This window comes from Pseudophryne corroboree, chromosome 4 (assembly GCF_028390025.1).
Source record: "Pseudophryne corroboree isolate aPseCor3 chromosome 4, aPseCor3.hap2, whole genome shotgun sequence".
NCBI lineage: Eukaryota > Metazoa > Chordata > Amphibia > Anura > Myobatrachidae > Pseudophryne > Pseudophryne corroboree.
This window is the reverse complement of record NC_086447.1, coordinates 15,989,886-16,007,799: the sequence shown is the minus strand read 5'-3', so window position 1 is coordinate 16,007,799 and position 17,914 is coordinate 15,989,886. Positions and strand designations below refer to the sequence as shown.

The window sequence follows — 17,914 nt, the reverse complement described above, 5'->3', positions numbered from 1 at the left end:
ACCGACCTCTGGGTTATGGGCCCAGCACGCTTCCGCTGCGCCACTCTGCTGCTCATGTAAGTGTCAGAGATCCTGAAGTACTCACTCATCATGTGAAAGTACCAATGTGTTTCTTCGTTGGTCAATGAAAGAAAAATCTTGCAAAACTCTCCAGATTATTGCCTTTTTAACCTTTTTCTAGGAAACTTTCTAGATGAATGCTTTTTAGCCTTTGTCAGTACATGCTTTTGCAAGCTGTCTCTGTGGCGCAATCGGTTAGCGCATTCGGCTGTCAACCGAAAGGTTGGTGGTTCAATCCCACCCGGGGACGTAATTGACCTTGTGATCAAATTTTGGTGATCTTTAAGTAGACAAGTCAAAATTTCAAACCACCTCTTATAGTGTAGGGTACCTGGCCTTCTCTGATGCAATCAGAGTCAGATTTGATTAAGTCATTTTATAAAAAACAGGAAGCACAATTTAGCATGGGGTTGCAGAGAAAAAAAATTGAGTGATTAATCAGCTCTCAATTTTATGGCTTTATTTTTATGCTAACACATTTGCTCTCTGAAAAGTGTCCACAAAGCAAAGTCTCTGATTAACACCTTTGTAGGAATGGTTTTTCACCTATTACTGATTAAAACTTGCTTCATTGGAAAGGCAGCAAGATGCATCCTCATTACAATGTCCACTGAAATAATACAGGTTGACACCAGGAAACATAAACCTCACTGCATCCTTGCTGCTTTCTCAAGTGGGAATCTGTTTAATGTGAAAACAAGGTGATATCTAATCAGCACACAGGTAAGAAGTTAAGAAAATCTTTCTTTAAGGGTGAAGATGTTTCTCACAAAATCGTTGCCCCAATGCATCATTGAAATTCAAGATGGAAAGATGATTTTGAAATATCAATTGTACATTTTGCATTGCTCTTCTGGTGACAATGTAGCTTGTTTTTGTCAATTACCATTTCAGTAATAGGGTAAAGAAAATTAAGTGGATTTCTGAAAGAAAACAATGCTGTCAATATACTATTAAAACAAATTAAAATGTTAAAAGTTATTGTACTTTAAGTAAAAATAAAAGAGTCAAAATATCAATTCCAGTTTTGGAAGAATTTAATTAACAAAAAAATAAGTGCACATATCAGAGGATGGTTTCGATCCACCGACCTCTGGGTTATGGGCCCAGCACGCTTCCGCTGCGCCACTCTGCTGCTCATGTAAGTGTCAGAGATCCTGAAGTACTCACTCATCATGTGAAAGTACCAATGTGTTTCTTCGTTGGTCAATGGAAGAAAAATCTTGCAAAACTCTCCAGATTATTGCCTTTTTAACCTTTTTCTAGGAAACTTTCTAGATGAATGCTTTTTAGCCTTTGTCAGTACATGCTTTTGCAAGCTGTCTTTGTGGCGCAATCGGTTAGCGCATTCGGCTGTTAACCGAAAGGTTGGTGGTTCAATCCCACCCGGGGACGTAATTGACCTTGTGATCAAATTTTGGTGATCTTTAAGTAGACAAGTCAAAATTTCAAACCACCTCTTATAGTGTAGGGTACCTGGCCTTCTCTGATGCAATCAGAGTCAGATTTGATTAAGTCATTTTATAAAAAACAGGAAGCACAATTTAGCATGGGGTTGCAGAGAAAAAAAATTATGCAGGCAGAGAAATCCAATTGAGTGATTAATCAGCTCTCCATTTTATGGCTTTATTTTTATGCTAACACATTTGCTCTCTGAAAAGTGTCCACAAAGCCAAGTCTCTGATTAACACCTTTGTAGGAATGGTTTTTCACCTATTACTGATTAAAACTTGCTTCATTGGAAAGGCAGCAAGATGCATCCTCATTACAATGTCCACTGAAATAATACAGGTTGACACCAGGAAACATAAACCTCACTGCATCCTTGCTGCTTTCTCAAGTGGGAATCTGTTTAATGTGAAAACCAGGTGATATCTAATCAGCACACAGGTAAGAAGTTAAGAAAATCTTTCTTTAAGGGTGAAGATGTTTCTCACAAAATCGTTGCCCCAATGCATCATTGAAATTCAAGATGGAAAGATGATTTTGAAATATCAATTGTACATTTTGCATTGCTCTTCTGGTGACAATGTAGCTTGTTTTTGTCAATTACCATTTCAGTAATAGGGTAAAGAAAATTAAGTGGATTTCTGAAAGAAAACAATGCTGTCAATATACTATTAAAACAAATTAAAATGTTAAAAGTTATTGTACTTTAAGTAAAAATAAAAGAGTCAAAATATCAATTCCAGTTTTGGAAGAATTTAATTAACAAAAAAATAAGTGCACATAGCAGAGGATGGTTTCGATCCACCGACCTCTGGGTTATGGGCCCAGCACGCTTCCGCTGCGCCACTCTGCTGCTCATGTAAGTGTCAGAGATCCTGAAGTACTCACTCATCATGTGAAAGTACCAATGTGTTTCTTCGTTGGTCAATGGAAGAAAAATCTTGCAAAACTCTCCAGATTATTGCCTTTTTAACCTTTTTCTAGGAAACTTTCTAGATGAATGCTTTTTAGCCTTTGTCAGTACATGCTTTTGCAAGCTGTCTCTGTGGCGCAATCGGTTAGCGCATTCGGCTGTTAACCGAAAGGTTGGTGGTTCAATCCCACCCGGGGACGTAATTGACCTTGTGATCAAATTTTGGTGATCTTTAAGTAGACAAGTCAAAATTTCAAACCACCTCTTATAGTGTAGGGTACCTGGCCTTCTCTGATGCAATCAGAGTCAGATTTGATTAAGTCATTTTATAAAAAACAGGAAGCACAATTTAGCATGGGGTTGCAGAGAAAAAAAATTGAGTGATTAATCAGCTCTCCATTTTATGGCTTTATTTTTATGCTAACACATTTGCTCTCTGAAAAGTGTCCACAAAGCCAAGTCTCTGATTAACACCTTTGTAGGAATGGTTTTTCACCTATTACTGATTAAAACTTGCTTCATTGGAAAGGCAGCAAGATGCATCCTCATTACAATGTCCACTGAAATAATACAGGTTGACACCAGGAAACATAAACCTCACTGCATCCTTGCTGCTTTCTCAAGTGGGAATCTGTTTAATGTGAAAACCAGGTGATATCTAATCAGCACACAGGTAAGAAGTTAAGAAAATCTTTCTTTAAGGGTGAAGATGTTTCTCACAAAATCGTTGCCCCAATGCATCATTGAAATTCAAGATGGAAAGATGATTTTGAAATATCAATTGTACATTTTGCATTGCTCTTCTGGTGACAATGTAGCTTGTTTTTGTCAATTACCATTTCAGTAATAGGGTAAAGAAAATTAAGTGGATTTCTGAAAGAAAACAATGCTGTCAATATACTATTAAAACAAATTAAAATGTTAAAAGTTATTGTACTTTAAGTAAAAATAAAAGAGTCAAAATATCAATTCCAGTTTTGGAAGAATTTAATTAACAAAAAAATAAGTGCACATTGCAGAGGATGGTTTCGATCCACCGACCTCTGGGTTATGGGCCCAGCACGCTTCCGCTGCGCCACTCTGCTGCTCATGTAAGTGTCAGAGATCCTGAAGTACTCACTCATCATGTGAAAGTACCAATGTGTTTCTTCGTTGGTCAATGGAAGAAAAATCTTGCAAAACTCTCCAGATTATTGCCTTTTTAACCTTTTTCTAGGAAACTTTCTAGATGAATGCTTTTTAGCCTCTGTCAGTACATATTTTTGCAAGCTGTCTCTGTGGCGCAATCGGTTAGCGCATTCGGCTGTTAACCGAAAGGTTGGTGGTTCAATCCCACCCGGGGACGTAATTGACCTTGTGATCAAATTTTGGTGATCTTTAAGTAGACAAGTCAAAATTTCAAACCACCTCTTATAGTGTAGGGTACCTGGCCTTCTCTGATGCAATCAGAGTCAGATTTGATTAAGTCATTTTATAAAAAACAGGAAGCACAATTTAGCATGGGGTTGCAGAGAAAAAAAATTATGCAGGCAGAGAAATCAAATTGAGTGATTAATCAGCTCTCCATTTTATGGCTTTATTTTTATGCTAACACATTTGCTCTCTGAAAAGTGTCCACAAAGCCAAGTCTCTGATTAACACCTTTGTAGGAATGGTTTTTCACCTATTACTGATTAAAACTTGCTTCATTGGAAAGGCAGCAAGATGCATCCTCATTACAATGTCCACTGAAATAATACAGGTTGACACCAGGAAACATAAACCTCACTGCATCCTTGCTGCTTTCTCAAGTGGGAATCTGTTTAATGTGAAAACCAGGTGATATCTAATCAGCACAAAGGTAAGAAGTTAAGAAAATCTTTCTTTAAGGGTGAAGATGTTTCTCACAAAATCGTTGCCCCAATGCATCATTGAAATTCAAGATGGAAAGATGATTTTGAAATATCAATTGTACATTTTGCATTGCTCTTCTGGTGACAATGTAGCTTGTTTTTATCAATTACCATTTCAGTAATAGGGTAAAGAAAATTAAGTGGATTTCTGAAAGAAAACAATGCTGTCAATATACTATTAAAACAAATTAAAATGTTAAAAGTTATTGTACTTTAAGTAAAAATAAAAGAGTCAAAATATCAATTCCAGTTTTGGAAGAATTTAATTAACAAAAAAATAAGTGCACATAGCAGAGGATGGTTTCGATCCACCGACCTCTGGGTTATGGGCCCAGCACGCTTCCGCTGCGCCACTCTGCTGCTCATGTAAGTGTCAGAGATCCTGAAGTACTCACTCATCATGTGAAAGTACCAATGTGTTTCTTCGTTGGTCAATGGAAGAAAAATCTTGCAAAACTCTCCAGATTATTGCCTTTTTAACCTTTTTCTAGGAAACTTTCTAGATGAATGCTTTTTAGCCTTTGTCAGTACAGGCTTTTGCAAGCTGTCTCTGTGGCGCAATCGGTTAGCGCATTCGGCTGTTAACCGAAAGGTTGGTGGTTCAATCCCACCCGGGGACGTAATTGACCTTGTGATCAAATTTTGGTGATCTTTAAGTAGACAAGTCAAAATTTCAAACCACCTCTTATAGTGTAGGGTACCTGGCCTTCTCTCATGCAATCAGAGTCAGATTTGATTAAGTCATTTTATAAAAAACAGGAAGCACAATTTAGCATGGGGTTGCAGAGAAAAAAAATTATGCAGGCAGAGAAATCCAATTGAGTGATTAATCAGCTCTCCATTTTATGGCTTTATTTTTATGCTAACACATTTGCTCTCTGAAAAGTGTCCACAAAGCCAAGTCTCTGATTAACACCTTTGTAGGAATGGTTTTTCACCTATTACTGATTAAAACTTGCTTCATTGGAAAGGCAGCAAGATGCATCCTCATTACAATGTCCACTGAAATAATACAGGTTGACACCAGGAAACATAAACCTCACTGCATCCTTGCTGCTTTCTCAAGTGGGAATCTGTTTAATGTGAAAACCAGGTGATATCTAATCAGCACACAGGTAAGAAGTTAAGAAAATCTTTCTTTAAGGGTGAAGATGTTTCTCACAAAATCGTTGCCCCAATGCATCATTGAAATTCAAGATGGAAAGATGATTTTGAAATATCAATTGTACATTTTGCATTGCTCTTCTGGTGACAATGTAGCTTGTTTTTGTCAATTACCATTTCAGTAATAGGGTAAAGAAAATTAAGTGGATTTCTGAAAGAAAACAATGCTGTCAATATACTATTAAAACAAATTAAAATGTTAAAAGTTATTGTACTTTAAGTAAAAATAAAAGAGTCAAAATATCAATTCTAGTTTTGGAAGAATTTAATTAACAAAAAAATAAGTGCACATAGCAGAGGATGGTTTCGATCCACCGACCTCTGGGTTATGGGCCCAGCACGCTTCCGCTGCGCCACTCTGCTGCTCATGTAAGTGTCAGAGATCCTGAAGTACTCACTCATCATGTGAAAGTACCAATGTGTTTCTTCGTTGGTCAATGGAAGAAAAATCTTGCAAAACTCTCCAGATTATTGCCTTTTTAACCTTTTTCTAGGAAACTTTCTAGATGAATGCTTTTTAGCCTTTGTCAGTACATGCTTTTGCAAGCTGTCTCTGTGGCGCAATCGGTTAGCGCATTCGGCTGTTAACCGAAAGGTTGGTGGTTCAATCCCACCCGGGGACGTAATTGACCTTGTGATCAAATGTTGGTGATCTTTAAGTAGACAAGTCAAAATTTCAAACCACCTCTTATAGTGTAGGGTACCTGGCCTTCTCTGATGCAATCAGATTTGATTAAGTCATTTTATAAAAAAACAGGAAGCACAATTTAGCATGGGGTTGCAGAAAAAAAAATTATGCAGGCAGAGAAATCCAATTGAGTGATTAATCAGCTCTCCATTTTATGGCTTTATTTTTATGCTAACACATTTGCTCTCTGAAAAGTGTCCACAAAGCCAAGTCTCTGATTAACACCTTTGTAGGAATGGTTTTTCACCTATTACTGATTAAAACTTGCTTCATTGGAAAGGCAGCAAGATGCATCCTCATTACAATGTCCACTTAAATAATACAGGTTGACACCAGGAAACATAAACCTCACTGCATCCTTGCTGCTTTCTCAAGTGGGAATCTGTTTAATGTGAAAACCAGGTGATATCTAATCAGCACACAGGTAAGAAGTTAAGAAAATCTTTCTTTAAGGGTGAAGATGTTTCTCACAAAATCGTTGCCCCAATGCATCATTGAAATTCAAGATGGAAAGATGATTTTGAAATATCAATTGTACATTTTGCATTGCTCTTCTGGTGACAATGTAGCTTGTTTTTGTCAATTACCATTTCAGTAATAGGGTAAAGAAAATTAAGTGGATTTCTGAAAGAAAACAATGCTGTCAATATACTATTAAAACAAATTAAAATGTTAAAAGTTATTGTACTTTAAGTAAAAATAAAAGAGTCAAAATATCAATTCCAGTTTTGGAAGAATTTAATTAACAAAAAAATAAGTGCACATAGCAGAGGATGGTTTCGATCCACCGACCTCTGGGTTATGGGCCCAGCACGCTTCCGCTGCGCCACTCTGCTGCTCATGTAAGTGTCAGAGATCCTGAAGTACTCACTCATCATGTGAAAGTACCAATGTGTTTCTTCGTTGGTCAATGGAAGAAAAATCTTGCAAAACTCTCCAGATTATTGCCTTTTTAACCTTTTTCTAGGAAACTTTCTAGATGAATGCTTTTTAGCCTTTGTCAGTACATGCTTTTGCAAGCTGTCTCTGTGGCGCAATCGGTTAGCGCATTCGGCTGTTAACCGAAAGGTTGGTGGTTCAATCCCACCCGGGGACGTAATTGACCTTGTGATCAAATTTTGGTGATCTTTAAGTAGACAAGTCAAAATTTCAAACCACCTCTTATAGTGTAGGGTACCTGGCCTTCTCTGATGCAATCAGAGTCAGATTTGATTAAGTCATTTTATAAAAAACAGGAAGCACAATTTAGCATGGGGTTGCAGAGAAAAAAAATTGAGTGATTAATCAGCTCTCCATTTTATGGCTTTATTTTTATGCTAACACATTTGCTCTCTGAAAAGTGTCCACAAAGCCAAGTCTCTGATTAACACCTTTGTAGGAATGGTTTTTCACCTATTACTGATTAAAACTTGCTTCATTGGAAAGGCAGCAAGATGCATCCTCATTACAATGTCCACTGAAATAATACAGGTTGACACCAGGAAACATAAACCTCACTGCATCCTTGCTGCTTTCTCAAGTGGGAATCTGTTTAATGTGAAAACCAGGTGATATCTAATCAGCACACAGGTAAGAAGTTAAGAAAATCTTTCTTTAAGGGTGAAGATGTTTCTCACAAAATCGTTGCCCCAATGCATCATTGAAATTCAAGATGGAAAGATGATTTTGAAATATCAATTGTACATTTTGCATTGCTCTTCTGGTGACAATGTAGCTTGTTTTTGTCAATTACCATTTCAGTAATAGGGTAAAGAAAATTAAGTGGATTTCTGAAAGAAAACAATGCTGTCAATATACTATTAAAACAAATTAAAATGTTAAAAGTTATTGTACTTTAAGTAAAAATAAAAGAGTCAAAATATCAATTCCAGTTTTGGAAGAATTTAATTAACAAAAAAATAAGTGCACATTGCAGAGGATGGTTTCGATCCACCGACCTCTGGGTTATGGGCCCAGCACGCTTCCGCTGCGCCACTCTGCTGCTCATGTAAGTGTCAGAGATCCTGAAGTACTCACTCATCATGTGAAAGTACCAATGTGTTTCTTCGTTGGTCAATGGAAGAAAAATCTTGCAAAACTCTCCAGATTATTGCCTTTTTAACCTTTTTCTAGGAAACTTTCTAGATGAATGCTTTTTAGCCTCTGTCAGTACATGCTTTTGCAAGCTGTCTCTGTGGCGCAATCGGTTAGCGCATTCGGCTGTTAACCGAAAGGTTGGTGGTTCAATCCCACCCGGGGACGTAATTGACCTTGTGATCAAATTTTGGTGATCTTTAAGTAGACAAGTCAAAATTTCAAACCACCTCTTATAGTGTAGGGTACCTGGCCTTCTCTGATGCAATCAGAGTCAGATTTGATTAAGTCATTTTATAAAAAACAGGAAGCACAATTTAGCATGGGGTTGCAGAGAAAAAAAATTATGCAGGCAGAGAAATCAAATTGAGTGATTAATCAGCTCTCCATTTTATGGCTTTATTTTTATGCTAACACATTTGCTCTCTGAAAAGTGTCCACAAAGCCAAGTCTCTGATTAACACCTTTGTAGGAATGGTTTTTCACCTATTACTGATTAAAACTTGCTTCATTGGAAAGGCAGCAAGATGCATCCTCATTACAATGTCCACTGAAATAATACAGGTTGACACCAGGAAACATAAACCTCACTGCATCCTTGCTGCTTTCTCAAGTGGGAATCTGTTTAATGTGAAAACCAGGTGATATCTAATCAGCACAAAGGTAAGAAGTTAAGAAAATCTTTCTTTAAGGGTGAAGATGTTTCTCACAAAATCGTTGCCCCAATGCATCATTGAAATTCAAGATGGAAAGATGATTTTGAAATATCAATTGTACATTTTGCATTGCTCTTCTGGTGACAATGTAGCTTGTTTTTATCAATTACCATTTCAGTAATAGGGTAAAGAAAATTAAGTGGATTTCTGAAAGAAAACAATGCTGTCAATATACTATTAAAACAAATTAAAATGTTAAAAGTTATTGTACTTTAAGTAAAAATAAAAGAGTCAAAATATCAATTCCAGTTTTGGAAGAATTTAATTAACAAAAAAATAAGTGCACATAGCAGAGGATGGTTTCGATCCACCGACCTCTGGGTTATGGGCCCAGCACGCTTCCGCTGCGCCACTCTGCTGCTCATGTAAGTGTCAGAGATCCTGAAGTACTCACTCATCATGTGAAAGTACCAATGTGTTTCTTCGTTGGTCAATGGAAGAAAAATCTTGCAAAACTCTCCAGATTATTGCCTTTTTAACCTTTTTCTAGGAAACTTTCTAGATGAATGCTTTTTAGCCTTTGTCAGTACAGGCTTTTGCAAGCTGTCTCTGTGGCGCAATCGGTTAGCGCATTCGGCTGTTAACCGAAAGGTTGGTGGTTCAATCCCACCCGGGGACGTAATTGACCTTGTGATCAAATTTTGGTGATCTTTAAGTAGACAAGTCAAAATTTCAAACCACCTCTTATAGTGTAGGGTACCTGGCCTTCTCTCATGCAATCAGAGTCAGATTTGATTAAGTCATTTTATAAAAAACAGGAAGCACAATTTAGCATGGGGTTGCAGAGAAAAAAAATTATGCAGGCAGAGAAATCCAATTGAGTGATTAATCAGCTCTCCATTTTATGGCTTTATTTTTATGCTAACACATTTGCTCTCTGAAAAGTGTCCACAAAGCCAAGTCTCTGATTAACACCTTTGTAGGAATGGTTTTTCACCTATTACTGATTAAAACTTGCTTCATTGGAAAGGCAGCAAGATGCATCCTCATTACAATGTCCACTGAAATAATACAGGTTGACACCAGGAAACATAAACCTCACTGCATCCTTGCTGCTTTCTCAAGTGGGAATCTGTTTAATGTGAAAACCAGGTGATATCTAATCAGCACACAGGTAAGAAGTTAAGAAAATCTTTCTTTAAGGGTGAAGATGTTTCTCACAAAATCGTTGCCCCAATGCATCATTGAAATTCAAGATGGAAAGATGATTTTGAAATATCAATTGTACATTTTGCATTGCTCTTCTGGTGACAATGTAGCTTGTTTTTGTCAATTACCATTTCAGTAATAGGGTAAAGAAAATTAAGTGGATTTCTGAAAGAAAACAATGCTGTCAATATACTATTAAAACAAATTAAAATGTTAAAAGTTATTGTACTTTAAGTAAAAATAAAAGAGTCAAAATATCAATTCTAGTTTTGGAAGAATTTAATTAACAAAAAAATAAGTGCACATAGCAGAGGATGGTTTCGATCCACCGACCTCTGGGTTATGGGCCCAGCACGCTTCCGCTGCGCCACTCTGCTGCTCATGTAAGTGTCAGAGATCCTGAAGTACTCACTCATCATGTGAAAGTACCAATGTGTTTCTTCGTTGGTCAATGGAAGAAAAATCTTGCAAAACTCTCCAGATTATTGCCTTTTTAACCTTTTTCTAGGAAACTTTCTAGATGAATGCTTTTTAGCCTTTGTCAGTACATGCTTTTGCAAGCTGTCTCTGTGGCGCAATCGGTTAGCGCATTCGGCTGTTAACCGAAAGGTTGGTGGTTCAATCCCACCCGGGGACGTAATTGACCTTGTGATCAAATGTTGGTGATCTTTAAGTAGACAAGTCAAAATTTCAAACCACCTCTTATAGTGTAGGGTACCTGGCCTTCTCTGATGCAATCAGATTTGATTAAGTCATTTTATAAAAAAACAGGAAGCACAATTTAGCATGGGGTTGCAGAGAAAAAAAATTATGCAGGCAGAGAAATCCAATTGAGTGATTAATCAGCTCTCCATTTTATGGCTTTATTTTTATGCTAACACATTTGCTCTCTGAAAAGTGTCCACAAAGCCAAGTCTCTGATTAACACCTTTGTAGGAATGGTTTTTCACCTATTACTGATTAAAACTTGCTTCATTGGAAAGGCAGCAAGATGCATCCTCATTACAATGTCCACTGAAATAATACAGGTTGACACCAGGAAACATAAACCTCACTGCATCCTTGCTGCTTTCTCAAGTGGGCATCTGTTTAATGTGAAAACCAGGTGATATCTAATCAGCACACAGGTAAGAAGTTAAGAAAATCTTTCTTTAAGGGTGAAGATGTTTCTCACAAAATCGTTGCCCCAATGCATCATTGAAATTCAAGATGGAAAGATGATTTTGAAATATCAATTGTACATTTTGCATTGCTCTTCTGGTGACAATGTAGCTTGTTTTTGTCAATTACCATTTCAGTAATAGGGTAAAGAAAATTAAGTGGATTTCTGAAAGAAAACAATGCTGTCAATATACTATTAAAACAAATTAAAATGTTAAAAGTTATTGTACTTTAAGTAAAAATAAAAGAGTCAAAATATCAATTCCAGTTTTGGAAGAATTTAATTAACAAAAAAATAAGTGCACATAGCAGAGGATGGTTTCGATCCACCAACTTCTGGGTTATGGGCCCAGCACGCTTCCGCTGCACCACTCTGCTGCTCATGTAAGTGTCAGAGATCCTGAAGTACTCACTCATCATGTGAAAGTACCAATGTGTTTCTTCGTTGGTCAATGGAAGAAAAATCTTGCAAAACTCTCCAGATTATTGCCTTTTTAACCTTTTTCTAGGAAACTTTCTAGATGAATGCTTTTTAGCCTTTGTCAGTACATGCTTTTGCAAGCTGTCTCTGTGGCGCAATCGGTTAGCGCATTCGGCTGTTAACCGAAAGGTTGGTGGTTCAATCCCACCCGGAGACGTAATTGACCTTGTGATCAAATTTTGGTGATCTTTAAGTAGACAAGTCAAAATTTCAAACCACCTCTTATAGTGTAGGGTACCTGGCCTTCTCTGATGCAATCAGAGTCAGATTTGATTAAGTCATTTTATAAAAAACAGGAAGCACAATTTAGCATGGGGTTGCAGAGAAAAAAAATTATGCAGGCAGAGAAATCCAATTGAGTGATTAATCAGCTCTCCATTTTATGGCTTTATTTTTATGCTAACACATTTGCTCTCTGAAAAGTGTCCACAAAGCCAAGTCTCTGATTAACACCTTTGTAGGAATGGTTTTTCACCTATTACTGATTAAAACTTGCTTAATTGGAAAGGCAGCAAGAAGCATCCTCATTACAATGTCCACTGAAATAATACAGGTTGACACCAGGAAACATAAACCTCACTGCATCCTTGCTGCTTTCTCAAGTGGGAATCTGTTTAATGTGAAAACCAGGTGATATCTAATCAGCACACAGGTAAGAAGTTAAGAAAATCTTTCTTTAAGGGTGAAGATGTTTCTCACAAAATCGTTGCCCCAATGCATCATTGAAATTCAAGATGGAAAGATGATTTTGAAATATCAATTGTACATTTTGCATTGCTCTTCTGGTGACAATGTAGCTTGTTTTTGTCAATTACCATTTCAGTAATAGGGTAAAGAAAATTAAGTGGACTTCTGAAAGAAAACAATGCTGTCAATATACTATTAAAACAAATTAAAATGTTAAAAGTTATTGTACTTTAAGTAAAAATAAAAGAGTCAAAATATCAATTCCAGTTTTGGAAGAATTTAATTAACAAAAAAATAAGTGCACATAGCAGAGGATGGTTTAGATCCACCGACCTCTAGGTTATGGGCCCAGCACGCTTCCGCTGCGCCACTCTGCTGCTCATGTAAGTGTCAGAGATCCTGAAGTACTCACTCATCATGTGAAAGTACCAATGTGTTTCTTCGTTGGTCAATGGAAGAAAAATCTTGCAAAACTCTCCAGATTATTGCCTTTTTAACCTTTTTCTAGGAAACTTTCTAGATGAATGCTTTTTAGCCTTTGTCAGTACATGCTTTTGCAAGCTGTCTCTGTGGCGCAATCGGTTAGCGCATTCGGATGTTAACCGAAAGGTTGGTGGTTCAATCCCACCCGGGGACGTAATTGACCTTGTGATCAAATTTTGGTGATCTTTAAGTAGACAAGTCAAAATTTCAAACCACCTCTTATAGTGTAGGGTACCTGGCCTTCTCTGATGCAATCAGAGTCAGATTTGATTAAGTCATTTTATAAAAAACAGGAAGCACAATTTAGCATGGGGTTGCAGAGAAAAAAAATGATGCAGGCAGAGAAATCCAATTGAGTGATTAATCAGCTCTCCATTTTATGGCTTTATTTTTATGCTAACACATTTGCTCTCTGAAAAGTGTCCACAAAGCCAAGTCTCTGATTAACACCTTTGTAGGAATGGTTTTTCACCTATTACTGATTAAAACTTGCTTCATTGGAAAGGCAGCAAGATGCATCCTCATTACAATGTCCACTGAAATAATACAGGTTGACACCAGGAAACATAAACCTCACTGCATCCTTGCTGCTTTCTCAAGTGGGAATCTGTTTAATGTGAAAACCAGGTGATATCTAATCAGCACACAGGTAAGAAGTTAAGAAAATCTTTCTTTAAGGGTGAAGATGTTTCTCACAAAATCGTTACCCCAATGCATCATTGAAATTCAAGATGGAAAGATGATTTTGAAATATCAATTGTACATTTTGCATTGCTCGTTCTGGTGACAATGTAGCTTGTTTTTGTCAATTACCATTTCAGTAATAGGGTAAAGAAAATTAAGTGGATTTCTGAAAGAAAACAATGCTGTCAATATACTATTAAAACAAATTAAAATGTTAAAAGTTATTGTACTTTAAGTAAAAATAAAAGAGTCAAAATATCAATTCCAGTTTTGGAAGAATTTAATTAACAAAAAAATAAGTGCACATAGCAGAGGATGGTTTCGATCCACCGACCTCTGGGTTATGGGCCCAGCACGCTTCCGCTGCACCACTCTGCTGCTCATGTAAGTGTCAGAGATCCTGAAGTACTCACTCATCATGTGAAAGTACCAATGTGTTTCTTCGTTGGTCAATGGAAGAAAAATCTTGCAAAACTCTCCAGATTATTGCCTTTTTAACCTTTTTCTAGGAAACTTTCTAGATGAATGCTTTTTAGCCTTTGTCAGTACATGCTTTTGCAAGCTGTCTCTGTGGCGCAATCGGTTAGCGCATTTGGCTGTTTACCGAAAGGTTGGTGGTTCAATCCCACCCGGGGACGTAATTGACCTTGTGATCAAATTTTGGTGATCTTTAAGTAGACAAGTCAAAATTTCAAACCACCTCTTATAGTGTAGGGTACCTGGCCTTCTCTGATGCAATCAGAGTCAGATTTGATTAAGTCATTTTATAAAAAACAGGAAGCACAATTTAGCATGGGGTTGCAGAGAAAAAAAATTATGCAGGCAGAGAAATCCAATTGAGTGATTAATCAGCTCTCCATTTTATGGCTTTATTTTTATGCTAACACATTTGCTCTCTGAAAAGTGTCCACAAAGCCAAGTCTCTGATTAACACCTTTGTAGGAATGGTTTTTCACCTATTACTGATTAAAACTTGCTTCATTGGAAAGGCAGCAAGATGCATCCTCATTACAATGTCCACTGAAATAATACAGGTTGACACCAGGAAACATAAACCTCACTGCATCCTTGCTGCTTTCTCAAGTGGGAATCTGTTTAATGTGAAAACCAGGTGATATCTAATCAGCACACAGGTAAGAAGTTAAGAAAATCTTTCTTTAAGGGTGAAGATGTTTCTCACAAAATCGTTGCCCCAATGCATCATTGAAATTCAAGATGGAAAGATGATTTTGAAATATCAATTGTACATTTTGCATTGCTCTTCTGGTGACAATGTAGCTTGTTTTTGTCAATTACCATTTCAGTAATAAGGTAAAGAAAATTAAGTGGATTTCTGAAAGAAAACAATGCTGTCAATATACTATTAAAACAAATTAAAATGTTAAAAGTTATTGTACTTTAAGTAAAAATAAAAGAGTCAAAATATCAATTCCAGTTTTGGAAGAATTTAATTAACAAAAAAATAAGTGCACATAGCAGAGGATGGTTTCGATCCACCGACCTCTGAGTTATGGGCCCAGCACGCTTCCGCTGCGCTACTCTGCTGCTCATGTAAGTGTCAGAGATCCTGAAGTACTCACTCATCATGTGAAAGTACCAATGTGTTTCTTCGTTGGTCAATGGAAGAAAAATCTTGCAAAACTCTCCAGATTATTGCCTTTTTAACCTTTTTCTAGGAAACTTTCTAGATGAATGCTTTTTAGCCTTTGTCAGTACATACTTTTGCAAGCTGTCTCTGTGGCGCAATCGGTTAGCGCATTCGGCTGTTAACCGAAAGGTTGGTGGTTCAATCCCACCCGGGGACGTAATTGACCTTGTGATCAAATTTTAGTGATCTTTAAGTAGACAAGTCAAAATTTCAAACCACCTCTTATAGTGTAGGGTACCTGGCCTTCTCTGATGCAATCAGAGTCAGATTTGATTAAGTCATTTTATAAAAAACAGGAAGCACAATTTAGCATGGGGTTGCAGAGAAAAAAAATTATGCAGGCAGAGAAATCCAATTGAGTGATTAATCAGCTCTCCATTTTATGGCTTTATTTTTATGCTAACACATTTGCTCTCTGAAAAGTGTCCACAAAGCCAAGTCTCTGATTAACACCTTTGTAGGAATGGTTTTTCACCTATTACTGATTAAAACTTGCTTCATTGGAAAGGCAGCAAGATGCATCCTCATTACAATGTCCACTGAAATAATACAGGTTGACACCAGGAAACATAAACCTCACTGCATCCTTGCTGCTTTCTCAAGTGGGAATCTGTTTAACGTGAAAACCAGGTGATATCTAATCAGCACACAGGTAAGAAGTTAAGAAAATCTTTCTTTAAGGGTGAAGATGTTTCTCACAAAATCGTTGCCCCAATGCATCATTGAAATTCAAGATGGAAAGATGATTTTGAAATATCAATTGTACATTTTGCATTGCTCTTCTGGTGACAATGTAGCTTGTTTTTGTCAATTACCATTTCAGTAATAGGGTAAAGAAAATTAAGTGGATTTCTGAAAGAAAACAATGCTGTCAATATACTATTAAAACAAATTAAAATGTTAAAAGTTATTGTACTTTAAGTAAAAATAAAAGAGTCAAAATATCAATTCCAGTTTTGGAAGAATTTAATTAACAAAAAAATAAGTGCACATAGCAGAGGATGGTTTCGATCCACCGACCTCTGGGTTATGGGCCCAGCACGCTTCCGCTGCACCACTCTGCTGCTCATGTAAGTGTCAGAGATCCTGAAGTACTCACTCATCATGTGAAAGTACCAATGTGTTTCTTCGTTGGTCAATGGAAGAAAAATCTTGCAAAACTCTCCAGATTATTGCCTTTTTAACCTTTTTCTAGGAAACTTTCTAGATGAATGCTTTTTAGCCTTTGTCAGTACATGCTTTTGCAAGCTGTCTCTGTGGCGCAATCGGTTAGCGCATTTGGCTGTTTACCGAAAGGTTGGTGGTTCAATCCCACCCGGGGACGTAATTGACCTTGTGATCAAATTTTGGTGATCTTTAAGTAGACAAGTCAAAATTTCAAACCACCTCTTATAGTGTAGGGTACCTGGCCTTCTCTGATGCAATCAGAGTCAGATTTGATTAAGTCATTTTATAAAAAACAGGAAGCACAATTTAGCATGGGGTTGCAGAGAAAAAAAATTATGCAGGCAGAGAAATCCAATTGAGTGATTAATCAGCTCTCCATTTTATGGCTTTATTTTTATGCTAACACATTTGCTCTCTGAAAAGTGTCCACAAAGCCAAGTCTCTGATTAACACCTTTGTAGGAATGGTTTTTCACCTATTACTGATTAAAACTTGCTTAATTGGAAAGGCAGCAAGATGCATCCTCATTACAATGTCCACTGAAATAATACAGGTTGACACCAGGAAACATAAACCTCACTGCATCCTTGCTGCTTTCTCAAGTGGGAATCTGTTTAATGTGAAAACCAGGTGATATCTAATCAGCACACAGGTAAGAAGTTAAGAAAATCTTTCATTAAGGGTGAAGATGTTTCTCACAAAATCGTTGCCCCAATGCATCATTGAAATTCAAGATGGAAAGATGATTTTGAAATATCAATTGTACATTTTGCATTGCTCTTCTGGTGACAATGTAGCTTGTTTTTGTCAATTACCATTTCAGTAATAAGGTAAAGAAAATTAAGTGGATTTCTGAAAGAAAACAATGCTGTCAATATACTATTAAAACAAATTAAAATGTTAAAAGTTATTGTACTTTAAGTAAAAATAAAAGAGTCAAAATATCAATTCCAGTTTTGGAAGAATTTAATTAACAAAAAAATAAGTGCACATAGCAGAGGATGGTTTCGATCCACCGACCTCTGGGTTATGGGCCCAGCATGCTTCCGCTGCGCCACTCTGCTGCTCGCATAAGTGTCAGAGATCCTGAAGTACTCACTCAACATGTGAAAGTACCAATGTGTTTCTTCGTTGGTCAATGGAAGAAAAATCTTGCAAAACTCTCCAGATTATTGCCTTTTTAACCTTTTTCTAGGAAACTTTCTAGATGAATGCTTTTTAGCCTTTGTCAGTACATACTTTTGCAAGCTGTCTCTGTGGCGCAATCGGTTAGCGCATTCGGCTGTTAACCGAAAGGTTGGTGGTTCAATCCCACCCGGGGACGTAATTGACCTTGTGATCAAATTTTAGTGATCTTTAAGTAGACAAGTCAAAATTTCAAACCACCTCTTATAGTGTAGGGTACCTGGCCTTCTCTGATGCAATCAGAGTCAGATTTGATTAAGTCATTTTATAAAAAACAGGAAGCACAATTTAGCATGGGGTTGCAGAGAAAAAAA

The 17,914-nt window shown here is 37.0% G+C and overlaps 13 non-coding genes across 13 annotated transcripts; all 13 read left to right on the top strand.

Annotated features, from left to right (window-relative positions):
- Positions 1 to 236: 236 nt before the first annotated feature.
- TRNAD-GUC (transfer RNA aspartic acid (anticodon GUC)) lies at positions 237 to 310 on the top strand. The gene has a single exon. It is a non-coding gene; the product is annotated as a tRNA-Asp (tRNA).
- Positions 311 to 1,381: 1,071 nt separating this feature from the next.
- On the top strand, positions 1,382 to 1,455 carry TRNAN-GUU (transfer RNA asparagine (anticodon GUU)). Its single transcript has one exon. It is a non-coding gene; the product is annotated as a tRNA-Asn (tRNA).
- A 1,093-nt stretch (positions 1,456 to 2,548) lies between these two features.
- On the top strand, positions 2,549 to 2,622 carry TRNAN-GUU (transfer RNA asparagine (anticodon GUU)). Its single transcript has one exon. It is a non-coding gene; the product is annotated as a tRNA-Asn (tRNA).
- Positions 2,623 to 3,693: 1,071 nt separating this feature from the next.
- On the top strand, positions 3,694 to 3,767 carry TRNAN-GUU (transfer RNA asparagine (anticodon GUU)). Its single transcript has one exon. It is a non-coding gene; the product is annotated as a tRNA-Asn (tRNA).
- Positions 3,768 to 4,860: 1,093 nt separating this feature from the next.
- Positions 4,861 to 4,934, top strand: TRNAN-GUU (transfer RNA asparagine (anticodon GUU)). The gene has a single exon. It is a non-coding gene; the product is annotated as a tRNA-Asn (tRNA).
- A 1,093-nt stretch (positions 4,935 to 6,027) lies between these two features.
- Positions 6,028 to 6,101, top strand: TRNAN-GUU (transfer RNA asparagine (anticodon GUU)). Its single transcript has one exon. It is a non-coding gene; the product is annotated as a tRNA-Asn (tRNA).
- A 1,087-nt stretch (positions 6,102 to 7,188) lies between these two features.
- Positions 7,189 to 7,262, top strand: TRNAN-GUU (transfer RNA asparagine (anticodon GUU)). The gene has a single exon. It is a non-coding gene; the product is annotated as a tRNA-Asn (tRNA).
- A 1,071-nt stretch (positions 7,263 to 8,333) lies between these two features.
- TRNAN-GUU (transfer RNA asparagine (anticodon GUU)) lies at positions 8,334 to 8,407 on the top strand. Its single transcript has one exon. It is a non-coding gene; the product is annotated as a tRNA-Asn (tRNA).
- Positions 8,408 to 9,500: 1,093 nt separating this feature from the next.
- TRNAN-GUU (transfer RNA asparagine (anticodon GUU)) lies at positions 9,501 to 9,574 on the top strand. The gene has a single exon. It is a non-coding gene; the product is annotated as a tRNA-Asn (tRNA).
- Positions 9,575 to 10,667: 1,093 nt separating this feature from the next.
- Positions 10,668 to 10,741, top strand: TRNAN-GUU (transfer RNA asparagine (anticodon GUU)). The gene has a single exon. It is a non-coding gene; the product is annotated as a tRNA-Asn (tRNA).
- Positions 10,742 to 11,829: 1,088 nt separating this feature from the next.
- Positions 11,830 to 11,903, top strand: TRNAN-GUU (transfer RNA asparagine (anticodon GUU)). Its single transcript has one exon. It is a non-coding gene; the product is annotated as a tRNA-Asn (tRNA).
- Positions 11,904 to 15,331: 3,428 nt separating this feature from the next.
- On the top strand, positions 15,332 to 15,405 carry TRNAN-GUU (transfer RNA asparagine (anticodon GUU)). The gene has a single exon. It is a non-coding gene; the product is annotated as a tRNA-Asn (tRNA).
- A 2,260-nt stretch (positions 15,406 to 17,665) lies between these two features.
- On the top strand, positions 17,666 to 17,739 carry TRNAN-GUU (transfer RNA asparagine (anticodon GUU)). The gene has a single exon. It is a non-coding gene; the product is annotated as a tRNA-Asn (tRNA).
- The last annotated feature ends 175 nt before the right edge of the window (positions 17,740 to 17,914 follow it).